The sequence below is a fragment of the Danio rerio genome, chromosome 5 (assembly GCF_052040795.2).
Source record: "Danio rerio strain M-AB ecotype USA chromosome 5, GRCz13ab, whole genome shotgun sequence".
Classification (NCBI taxonomy): domain Eukaryota; kingdom Metazoa; phylum Chordata; class Actinopteri; order Cypriniformes; family Danionidae; genus Danio; species Danio rerio.
In genome coordinates this window covers 60,046,993-60,057,880 of record NC_141025.1, presented here as the reverse complement: position 1 = coordinate 60,057,880, position 10,888 = coordinate 60,046,993, and the positions used below count along the sequence as shown (strand labels likewise).

At 40.2% G+C, this 10,888-nt stretch overlaps 1 long non-coding RNA gene across 1 annotated transcript in view; it reads left to right on the top strand.

The window, feature by feature from the left end:
- Positions 1 to 6,456: 6,456 nt before the first annotated feature.
- The window catches only part of LOC147844405 (uncharacterized), an 83,969-nt gene continuing 79,537 nt past the window's right edge, over positions 6,457 to 10,888 (top strand). Inside the window, exon 1 of the long non-coding RNA XR_015491835.1 lies at positions 6,457 to 6,925. This is a non-coding gene — a long non-coding RNA (uncharacterized LOC147844405). The remainder of the gene's footprint in view (positions 6,926 to 10,888) is intronic.

Genomic DNA, 10,888 nt, shown 5'->3' with positions numbered 1-10,888 from the left:
GTGAATCTGACAACACGAAAATAAGTAAAAGAATGGCATGCATTAATTACTTTTGTCCGTCTCATCATCTGCACGAGCATGAATTAACGAGCTGTTATTCTGCCGCTGGACATCACTGAAGCGGAGAAATTAACACTAGTTTGATCATGTATAAATATCATTATAACTATATTGTATAAATATGATTATAACTAGGTCTACAGCAACCTGATAATCAAAAAACAAATGACATGATATCACAGGCGATTGTCTTCTGACTGTAGACACTTCTCATATAAGTTATCTTTAGAAGCATACAGTACTATTTGATCTAGAAAATTTGTAAAATAAACATTTGCAGGTTCATGAAACAGCATAGGAGGGGCCTTGGTGCAGATGAAAAGTTTAAAAAGTGTATTTGTATATAGAGGGGTAACTAGATAGAATAGACAGAGATAGGTTGATCTCAGCAGCAGCTGCCGAAGAGCTGCGCACTACAGACGCAGCTGGTGTGAAAGGCAAACGCCTGCGTGCTGCTACTGCTCGACAAACGTGCTGCTCACGCTCTACTCACGCGCCGCTGACGCTTGCGGTGTGAAACAGGCGTTAGGTCTCGGACAGGTTGCAATAGCTGTAGTCTAATCAATTTGGGGCTGTACCTGCCCATGACCTAAGTGGAAGCCCAGATACCTTACCTCCACTCACCCAACTGTACACTTCCGTGGGTTGACTGAGCCCGGCCCGTCCCAGCGCCGACAATACCGCTCTCAGATGTTGCATATGCTGCTGCCAATCATTACTGAAAATGAGTATGAATAAGCAAATAAGCAGCGGCATATGCCGAGTGAGGGGTGAGTATTTAGTCCATCAGGTGCTGAAACGTCACCGGTGCCCCGAACAGCCCGAACAGAAGTGTCACAAATTGGTGCAATCCAAACGGCGTTGTAAAGGCTGTTTTTTTTGCGGGATATTGAACTTAAGGGGATCTGTCAATATCTCTTTGTCAAATACAATGTCGAGTAATATCGAGCAGCCAGAGATGGGAAGTAACGAAGTACAAATACTTCGTTACTGTACTTAAGTAGATTTTTCTGGTATCAGTACTTTACTCCACTACTTATTTTTTGACAACTTTTTACTTTTACTCTTTACACAAATATCTGTACTTTCTACTCCTTACATTTTTATAACTACACTTGTTAGTTTCATTTTCATGTGTTTGGTGGGGCGATCTATATTGTTACTCATCATTGCGCAATAATATGAGTGCCTTTTTGATGCAGTTAGTCTATTTTTCCTCATTGCTGTTTCAAGGCTATTGCACACCGTACTTGGGCTAGTTCATGAAGATTACTATGAGAAAGGCTTTTATGACTACGCATATGTGTGAGAGAGAGAGAGTGCGAATTTAACATGACTGATGCTGTCCTGTTTACACGGTAATAAGACACCTTTTGCTTGATCAGATCACAGGTAAACAAGAGAGACACATTTCAGTTCAAAAGCATATATGCTTAAGCCTTTTGTTCACTTTTGTGACTTTTTTCATACAGCACAGGCTTTCTCTGCTCTTTCATTTAAATGCCGTGATATATAGTGTTTTTTTGTAAACATTTGTACATTTACATACTTATGTATGCATTGCGGTTTGTTTCCTTTATTTCTGATAAGTTCATATTTCCTAATACAGAATTTATGCTGTTATTTAGTTTTTATTGAATTGTCTTTTGACCATAAGATTTTACACAGGCCTATACTGTTGTCTTAAGTTAATAATTTTTAACAAATATTTTAAAACAACAAAAGTAGCTATACTGGGCTTTTATGAATAAAAGTCCTGAATTTATCAAACGAAAAAAAAATCATGCACATGTTTTGTAGGTTGTAGTCATGCCTGTATATGTTGCTTTTAGCATACAACAAATATATTACAGTTTTTCTCAGTTACTTTGGCACATTTCTCAGATCAGAAGTAAAATTTGCAAAGCAGTAGGCCTAAGTGCACTTCTCAAAACAACGCATTTAATTAGCAAAACACCACAGATTACCTGCAAAAGCCAGTCTCCCGCTCGAAATCCTTAGTTTAGCTCTCAAAACAAAATTTCTGTTGCTTCAGAATGACAAGTCCAGCTGTTATTGTGTATGGATAAGTCAAATTACTCGGTAGTCATGTTGTCAATATCAGTGTTCTCTGTAGGGCTGTTCTAATCTAAACTTTGGCAATGTTTTTTGGCTGTTTGTACAGTAATTGACAGATTATAGTTGACAGATCATGTCATTGTGATCCAAATAGGAAAAGACAGCACTGCATAGCGCAAAGAAAAAACGAAATTAAAAATGTAAACATGGGACAACCTTGTTTTAAACCTTCATTAGAAAAAGTGCAGATTCACCTGGGAAAAATTGACCAATTGTAGACAGATTTAGAACAAAAAGTCTAATGGAAAATAAAAATGCAAAAAAAAAAAAAAAAACAAAGTGACACAACAATGCACAAGTGACACAACGATGATCTGAAGATTAAATAAGGAGTTTTGAGAATTTCAGTTCTGATCTGAGAAATGCATCAGAGTGACTGAGACTGTAACAGGTGTAATGTTTATTCATTAAATGAAATAACCACCACACCTAAAAAAACTCACCAAAACAGTGAGCCATGTAAAAAGAAATGAGCAGCTTTAGCCTAATGTAAAAAAAAAGTTTGCACTTTGCAGTTAAATTTGAAAATAATTTATTTTAGCAAAAGAAAAAAAATTCTATATATTATGGACTGAATTTAGTGTAGAATGTAAGACATTATTTATAAAGATAGACAGGCCTACATATTTATTTTTAGAGTGAATCAACATTGATGGCAACAATGAAAAAAAAAACAACTACATGCTGAACGCTATGAGTTTGAATATTACTTATTCATTGTTGCTCTTATAGTTGTGTAAATTGCTTCCTTGTCCTCATTTGTAAGTCACTTTGGATAAAAGCGTCTGCTAAATGACTAAATTTAAATGACTAGTTACCTACCTATCCTCACTCACCATCTGTCAGCTTCGTCCCAGATTTATCAGGGGTCACCACAGCAGAATGAACTGCCAATTATTTCAGCATGCTTTACACAGCGACAACCCAGTACTGGGAAACACCCATACACACTCACATTCACACACACACTTATTATACGCTACTGCCAGTTTAGTTACCTATTATTCCCCTATACCGCATGTTTTAAAACTGTGATTGAAACGTTTTTTTTTTTTTACTTTTTTACTTTTGTACATTTTTTAGGGCAGTACTTCTTTACTTTTACTTAAGTACAAAAGTGTAGTCAGTACTTTTACTTTTACCAGAGTTGTTTAAACATGAGTATCTGTACTTCTACTTAAGTGAAGGATCTGTGTACTTTTGCCATCTCTGCGAGCAGCACCTAACCGGTCGAGCAACTCATCAATACGTGGCATTGGATATGCGTTGAAATTCGACACAGCATTGACCTTTCTATAATCAACACAGAACCGGACCGAGCCGTCAGTCTTGGGTACCAAAACAATTCGGCTGGCCCAGCTGCTGTGGGATTCTTCTACTACCCCTGTTTGGGGAATTCATTGTGGCTTGATGAACTTCTGATGAATGTATTACTCTCATTTATATGCTTATTTGAGTGATTTCATTATTATTATTATTATTATTATTATTATTATTATTATTAATATTATCTATTGTATTATTACCCATACCTGAGGCATTATTATCAGGTATGTGTGCTTTGGTAAAAGAAAAAGTCATTCTGTGTAAATGCAATCAGAGATGAGAAGATAAATTAGATCAGTAGCATAAATGTCACAAAGAGGGTAGATTTATGGATGCAAGGCCATAAGGACACCTCGGTTCTGTTCTGTAACTCATGATAAGGCACCTGCACGTGCGCCCACACTCATTTGTAATGACAACTAAAAAATATGAGTACCCATGAACTTCAGCTGAACTTACAGTTGACAGCTCAGTGGACAGTGAACAAGATATTTTGTTGAGCATTGTTTTTTTTGGCTGAGTCACTACTTTTGAAACAGGAAGGAAAGACCCTAACTGGACATGGGTAAGACCCCTGAAAGACCCTGAAAATCTATTGGTGGCGGGCACCTGAGAGATTTAAGATCCCATTAGCGGAGAAGCTGATGGAGGTGTGTAATGTGTAAATTTGGGTGGAGTATTAAGACACAGAAATGTATTTAAACTGTGTGCATGCCTATGTTCAGGAGACACTCGAACTACCTGTCTGTTGTTACTGATGTTGTAACAATAAACTGCTTTGCCTAAAGACTTCAGAGATATTAGACTTTGTCATTTTTTGAAAAGTTTGACTTAGAGACTTAGAATATTTTGCAGACCAGGATCTTTTTTCCTCAACACCCCCAATTTCAACTTATTACTCTATTCTTCCTGAATCACTTTTTTACTAAAGTACAAAAGTGTAGTCAGTACTTTTACTATTACCCAAGTCGTTTTAAACATGAGTATCTGTACTTCTACTTAAAGGATCTGTGTACTTTTGCCATCTCTGCGAGCAGCACCTAACCGGTTGAGCAACTCATCAATACGTGGCATTGGATATGTGTCAAATTACAACACAGCATTGACCTTTCTATAATCCACACAGAACCGGACCAAGCCGTCAGTCTTAGTTACCAAAACAATTGGGCTGGCCCAGTTGCTGTGGGATTCTTCTACTACCCCCAATTTCAACTTATTACTCTATTCTTCCTGAATCACTTTTTTCTTGTGTTCAGGTAGGCGATACGGCCGGGTCCTAACAACCACGCCCAGTTCGGTCTCAATATGGTGCTGAATTAGGTTAGTACGACCGGGCAGAGGCGAAAACACATCAGAGTATTCACGTTGGAGGTGCCGGATTTTCAAGAGCTGGCTCGCTGAGAGGTGATCGCCTCCAATGACCAGAGTGCCTGGCCGTTCCTGGCCGGTGCTCTCTTGCCCCAGGTCATCCTCGTTAGCAACAAGCGAAGCCAGCGCCACCTCCTCCAGCTCCCTCTACTGCTTCAGCAGATTAACATGATAGATCTGACTTGTATCAGCGCTATCCAAACTAACCACCTCGTAATCGAGATCACTGACTCGTCGTGTGACTACAAATGGCCCTTGCCACTTAATAATTTAATTTGAGTAATTTGGAGCTTGAAGTGGGTAGTAGTACAAGGACTTAATCTTCCTGTGAAAATTTGCATACCAAAGTGCCCTTGTCATATCGCCGGCGTTGGTCATCCTGGGCCTTAAGCAAATTCTCCGTAGAGAGCCACCCCAGTGTTTGGAGTTTTGCTCCAAGGTCCAGAATATACTGAATTAATTTTTACTATTAGAAGGCTCATCCTCCCAAACCTCTCTAACAACATCCAAAACCCCTCTGGGCTGTCTGCAGTAGGGAAGCTCGAATGGGGAAAACCCGGCGAAGGCTTGGGGAACCTCCTGCACAGCAAATTACAAGGACTCCACCCAATTTTTTGCATCCTCATGAACGAATTTACGGATCATTGATTTAAGCGTGCAATTAAACCTTTCCACCAACCCGTCTGTTTGTAGGCCAATAATCCGTAAAGCTTGCGCATGGTGCATTACATGAACGCGGTGCCTTGATCAGGTAATCTCCTTGAGGATTCCCACTCGAGAGATTATCCGAAACAGAGCTTCCGCAACACTCTTTGCTGAAATGTTACGGAGCGCTACTGCTTCCGGGTAGCAGGTTGCATAATCCCCTAGGACTAATGCAAACTGGTGCACACTTGCGGATTGCTCTAATGGTCCGATGAGATCCATACCAATTCTCTCGAAGGGGATCTCCATAATTGGTAGAAGGAACAATGGCGCTTTTGGGGTGGCTGGTGGATTCACCAGCTGACATTCATGGCACGCAGCGAACCATCTGCTGATATCACCGTGAATACCTGGCCAAAAAAATTGGGTCATGAGGCGATTTAGTGTGGTTGCCTGACCTAAATGTACGGCCATTGGATTAGAATGAGCCACCAGGAAAAGCATTTCTCCACGGCTCTTTGGTACTAATAATTGGGTTGTATCTTCTTTTGTCTGAGCATCTTGGGTCACTCAATACACCCTGTCATTAATGATCGCAAAATACGAATAGGAGAGGATCAGGCTGGAGCTTTTGCCCATCTATTACCTGCACTTTTTCGAGTGGGGGCGATGATTGGCATGGCGGGAACACGGATCAATGCACTCACCTCCTTTTTGGAGCAACTCTTTGGTGCGCTATCCTCGTGCCCGTGGCGCCAATACATTGGCCCAGACCTTCCCAATTTACCCTCGGGGCCAGCAAGACCAACCGATTGAACCGGAGAGAGCCCTGAGAAGCAGTCAGGGGTTGAAACTCCGCCCCTCCATCCTGATAGGTGCCCTCCTTTAGCGGATCTGCGTCAGTACACCGGCGTCTGGGTGCTGGTGTGGGCGGTCTCCACACTCTGGGCCTGGGAATAGGATGAAGGAGAGAGAGACAGAGAAAGAGGGGTAGAAGAGAGAGAGAGTGAGGTTATTTCGGTGGGTCGTCACCACAAGGTGATTCTCCAGATCCTTGGGCTGGTGGCACTGGACCCACTCTGATGTTCGGGAAGGGAGAAGGGCGATGAACTGTTTTAGCACCATGGCATCCATTATCTGGGCAACAGTCCGACCATCCTGTAATAGCCATCTGCGGCAGGCATCATGGAGCTGCTCGGCAAACACAGAGGGAGAATGGCTGGCTTCATGTCGTTAATCTCCACGAATATTTTGGAATGGTAATTGCTGGGCCAGGATGGCTTTCGCAAATGGCAGCATTAACGAAGTGGTCATTCTGGCAGTAAAGATTCTTCTTCTTCCTGGGTTTCTGCACCACTGTAGCAAAGTTTGTTGCTGTGTGTGAAGAAGACAGGGTCGGCAATATAAGGTAAGTAGAAGTCTTTTTCTTTTTTTTTAAGTTATAACCACTAGACGTGAAGCTGTGTGTGTGTGTGTTCTCTCCCCTCTCCCAGCTGCTCCTTCTGTTTTCCTTATAGGGTGTCTCTCTGGCCCAATCACTAGAATAAACAGGTGTTATTTATTATATCTTGTTGGCCTGCTGATTAGCCGCCGGGCTCAAAGCATGCTCTCCCCCCTATTTGATCACGCTTACCTCTCCACAATATTTTCTTTTAATTAAACAATAGTATGAAGAATTATGGAGATATTGCTTACCAGTGCAGCCTCTCTCATTTCTGCTCTCAGTAATGCAAATATGTGAATAAATTTGTATAAAAACAAACATATTAACTGTCATTTCAACATGAACAATTGATTTTTCCTGAAAAAAAAAAAGCAGATGTGACTGTATGGGCTGCTTTCCACTGTACTACATGACAAAAGATGAATATTGACCTTTGTTCTGTGTCCATGATGGAACTTGCAGGCATTGACTTATCCCTCACGCCTCATTTCTGTCATCTGCTACTAAGATAAGCGGGCTGTATGCACGCGCGCAATATGCTTATTTAAATGTCTTGTAATAATACTATGTAAGCACATTTTACATAGTTTTAAAACTTTTACAACTGTAAAGCAAATCAAAATGTATTTCCCATGGAAAAAAACCCAAAAGGCACGTAGGTCTATGTGTTTTTGCATATTTATTTGTGTATAATATATAGCGTGGATTCTAACATAATAAATTGAGAGAGTAAATCTTTGTCATGGAACATATTTTTAAAAATAAGTTTGAAAAGTTGTCTGTAGCAGGGTGGTGCTGATGTCACAAGTGAGCACCCCAAAGGCACTGTAGTCCGTTAATAGCCTAATGTAAGCTTTTCAGTTCTTGTGTTTGCATTTAATATGCAAAACTGCTCCAAGTTGTATTTTCATGTGAGAATTATCCAGCTGGACAAAACATGTAAATATAATGAACTAGTCGGTAGGGCTGTGCGATAACACGATATTTGATTTTGGACTATCAAAATTACTGCACGATCCACTTTTTCGGAGGAATCGTTGTATCGCCATATAAAGTGCACAACACGTCATATCCTTTGCAGTTCGATTGACAGAGTCGGTGACAATGGAGGGAAACACGGAGGAGTTGGTTCCTAAAAAAAATTCTACTTCTGTTATATGAAAATGGTTTGGATTTTTGCTAACAGACACAGCGCAAACAACAGTTATTTGCAAATGTTGCAATGATAAAATTCGCACGACGGATAGCAACACAACAAACCTTTTTAACCACCTCAAGAGAAATTCAATTCAATTTAGCTTTATTTGTATAGCGCTTTTACAATGTAGATTGTGTTAAAGCAGCTTCACATAAATGGTCATAGTAACTGGAACAGTGTGGTTCAGGTTTTAGTGTTTAAGTTCAGTTCAGTTCAGTTTAGCTCAGTTCAGTGTGATTTAATCATTACTGAGAGTTCAAACACTGAAGAGCAAATTCATAGATGCGAAAGCACGCGAAAGAATATGCTGAGAGTCAAATTTTAAAAGGACCCCATGTGAGTACATCACCAGGTACAACCAAGCAGCCAGAAACGACAAGGCTTAAACAAACAACTCTAATGAAAGAAACATATCACAAAGGAACTCCGTATGAGAGAACGAGCAAGCGCTGGAAAGACGTTACTGATGCCGGGACATTTTACCTGACCAAAGACATGATTCCTATAAAGACTGTGGTAAATGAGGGCTTTAAAAGATTGTTCAAAGTCGTAGATCCACGTTACAAAATACCCAGCCACAAATATTTTTCCTCCACTGTCATTCCACAGCTTTATTCAGAGTGCCGCAGCAAGATTCAAAATAAAATTCAAAACGTAAAGTTTTTCACTACAACGGCTGATTAATGGTCTAGCCGTACGTCAGAGCCGTATTTAAGTCTGACGATTCACTTTATTCATGAGTGGAAATTGTGCAGTGCGTGTCTAGAAACAACATATTTTCCACAAGACCACACAGGCGAGGTCATAGCGCAAGGTCTTAGGGACGCGCTTGAATGTTGGGGACTGAAAGAAGCAAACATGACCTGTATGACGACAGATAGTGGGGCCAACATGGTGAAGGCATTGGAGCTCAACAGCTGGACTCGTCTGCAGTGTTTTGGGCACAGACTCCACCTAGCCATCGGTAAGTACAACTAAAAATAATAATGATCTCCTATATTCAAGTGATTATATTCAGCTATTATAATAAATCATTGCAAATTACATTAGGAACTTTGAACATAGTAAAATCATGAGATTAGTTTGCTGTAATTGCACTGGTCAGGGGCGCCCCCAAGGGGCGGCCAGGGGTTGCTTTGTGTAAACTCTGGTCACCCCAATATGATTTTGCTTTTGAAATTATTAATTTAAATTTAGTTATGTAAATTCACAGTATTACAATATATAAGTACATCAATAAAATGCAGCCACCAAAATGACTTAATTCATTAATCTTCATTCATTTTAGAATTTCATTCATTTTGCTGCTTTACAATAAAAGTATGTGAAAAATAATTGGCCTGGATAGTGTTTTAAAACTAAATATTGATTTTTAGTAGGTTTGCACATATACTTGCTGAATTATAATTGCTAAATTACTAAAGTAATTAATTGCTAGTTAAAATCACATTATTACATTAACACAAAAATATAACATTACACTGAATTCATTTTTTCGTGTGTGCCCCCCGAAGATTTGATGTGGCCTCATTTAGCCACCCCTATGAAATTTTTCTGGTTGATACATTGTTCTTTTTTTCTTTTTTTTTTAGAAAAAAGTGCCAAAGACCCTCGTGTTGAACGTGCAACATCTGTCTGCAAGAAAGTTGTCAGCACATTCTCCTTCAGCTGGAAGAAAAAGAGGGAACTAAGTAATGCTCAAGCTGAGCTAAAGCTACCTCAACAGAAGCTCATCACTGAGTCCCCAACACGATGGGGCTCAAGGCTCAGCATGATTGAGCGAGTGCTTGACCAGGAAAAGGCGATTTCTCAGGTCCTGAAGGCAGACAAGAAGGCAAGGCATTTGGTCCCATCATGGCAAGATGTTGACGTGATGGAGTTTGTGAAAAAGGCACTGAGTCCACTAAGAGACTTTATGTGAGTGTATTTTATGTCAAGCCAGTGCTTCACATGTTGAAAGTCAACATTTTGAGCCTGAATGATGAAGACACTGAACTAACAAAAACAATGAAGACAACCATTCTGAATTACCTCACTGACAAATATCAGGACCCCACCACTGATGACCTGCTGGATATGGCTTCGCTTTTCTATCCCAGATTCAAAACACAATTCATTGCCAAAGAAAAGGTAAAGGGGATACAAACCAGAGCTGTTGCTAAGCTGTAGTCTTTGGTGACCATACACATACAGTATCCAAACTCAGATCAGCAGCCTACATCTAGTACCTCAGCCTTTACATCACAAATCCTTGATGAGGATCAGACACCACCCAAGAAAGCAAAGAAAACACTTTCCAGCTTTTTAAAAGCCTTAGGTGTTGCAAGTGCATCTGCAACCACATCAGTTTCCTCATCTGTGAAAGAGGCAATAGAAGGAGAACTGTAGGGATACTTGTCCACGCCAAATGCAGAAAGTGAGGTGGATCCGCTGGCATGGTGGAAAGTCCATTTGGCAAACTTTCCAAGAATTAGCCAGCTTGCTAGAAAGTATCTCTGCATTCCAGCCACAAGTGCTCCCTCAGAAAGGGCTTTCAGTACTGGTGGCAATATCATCACCTGCCAAAGGGCATCTCTTAAGCCGGAGAAAGTGAATCAGCTGGTCTTCCTTTCTAAGAATTTGTGACTGTGATTTGTCATACTTTGACATCTTTAGAAATGTATATGTTCCAAAGCTGCTAAGTTTACAAGACTCAGGAATGAGGTCAGGAAATATTTTTGTATCTTTAT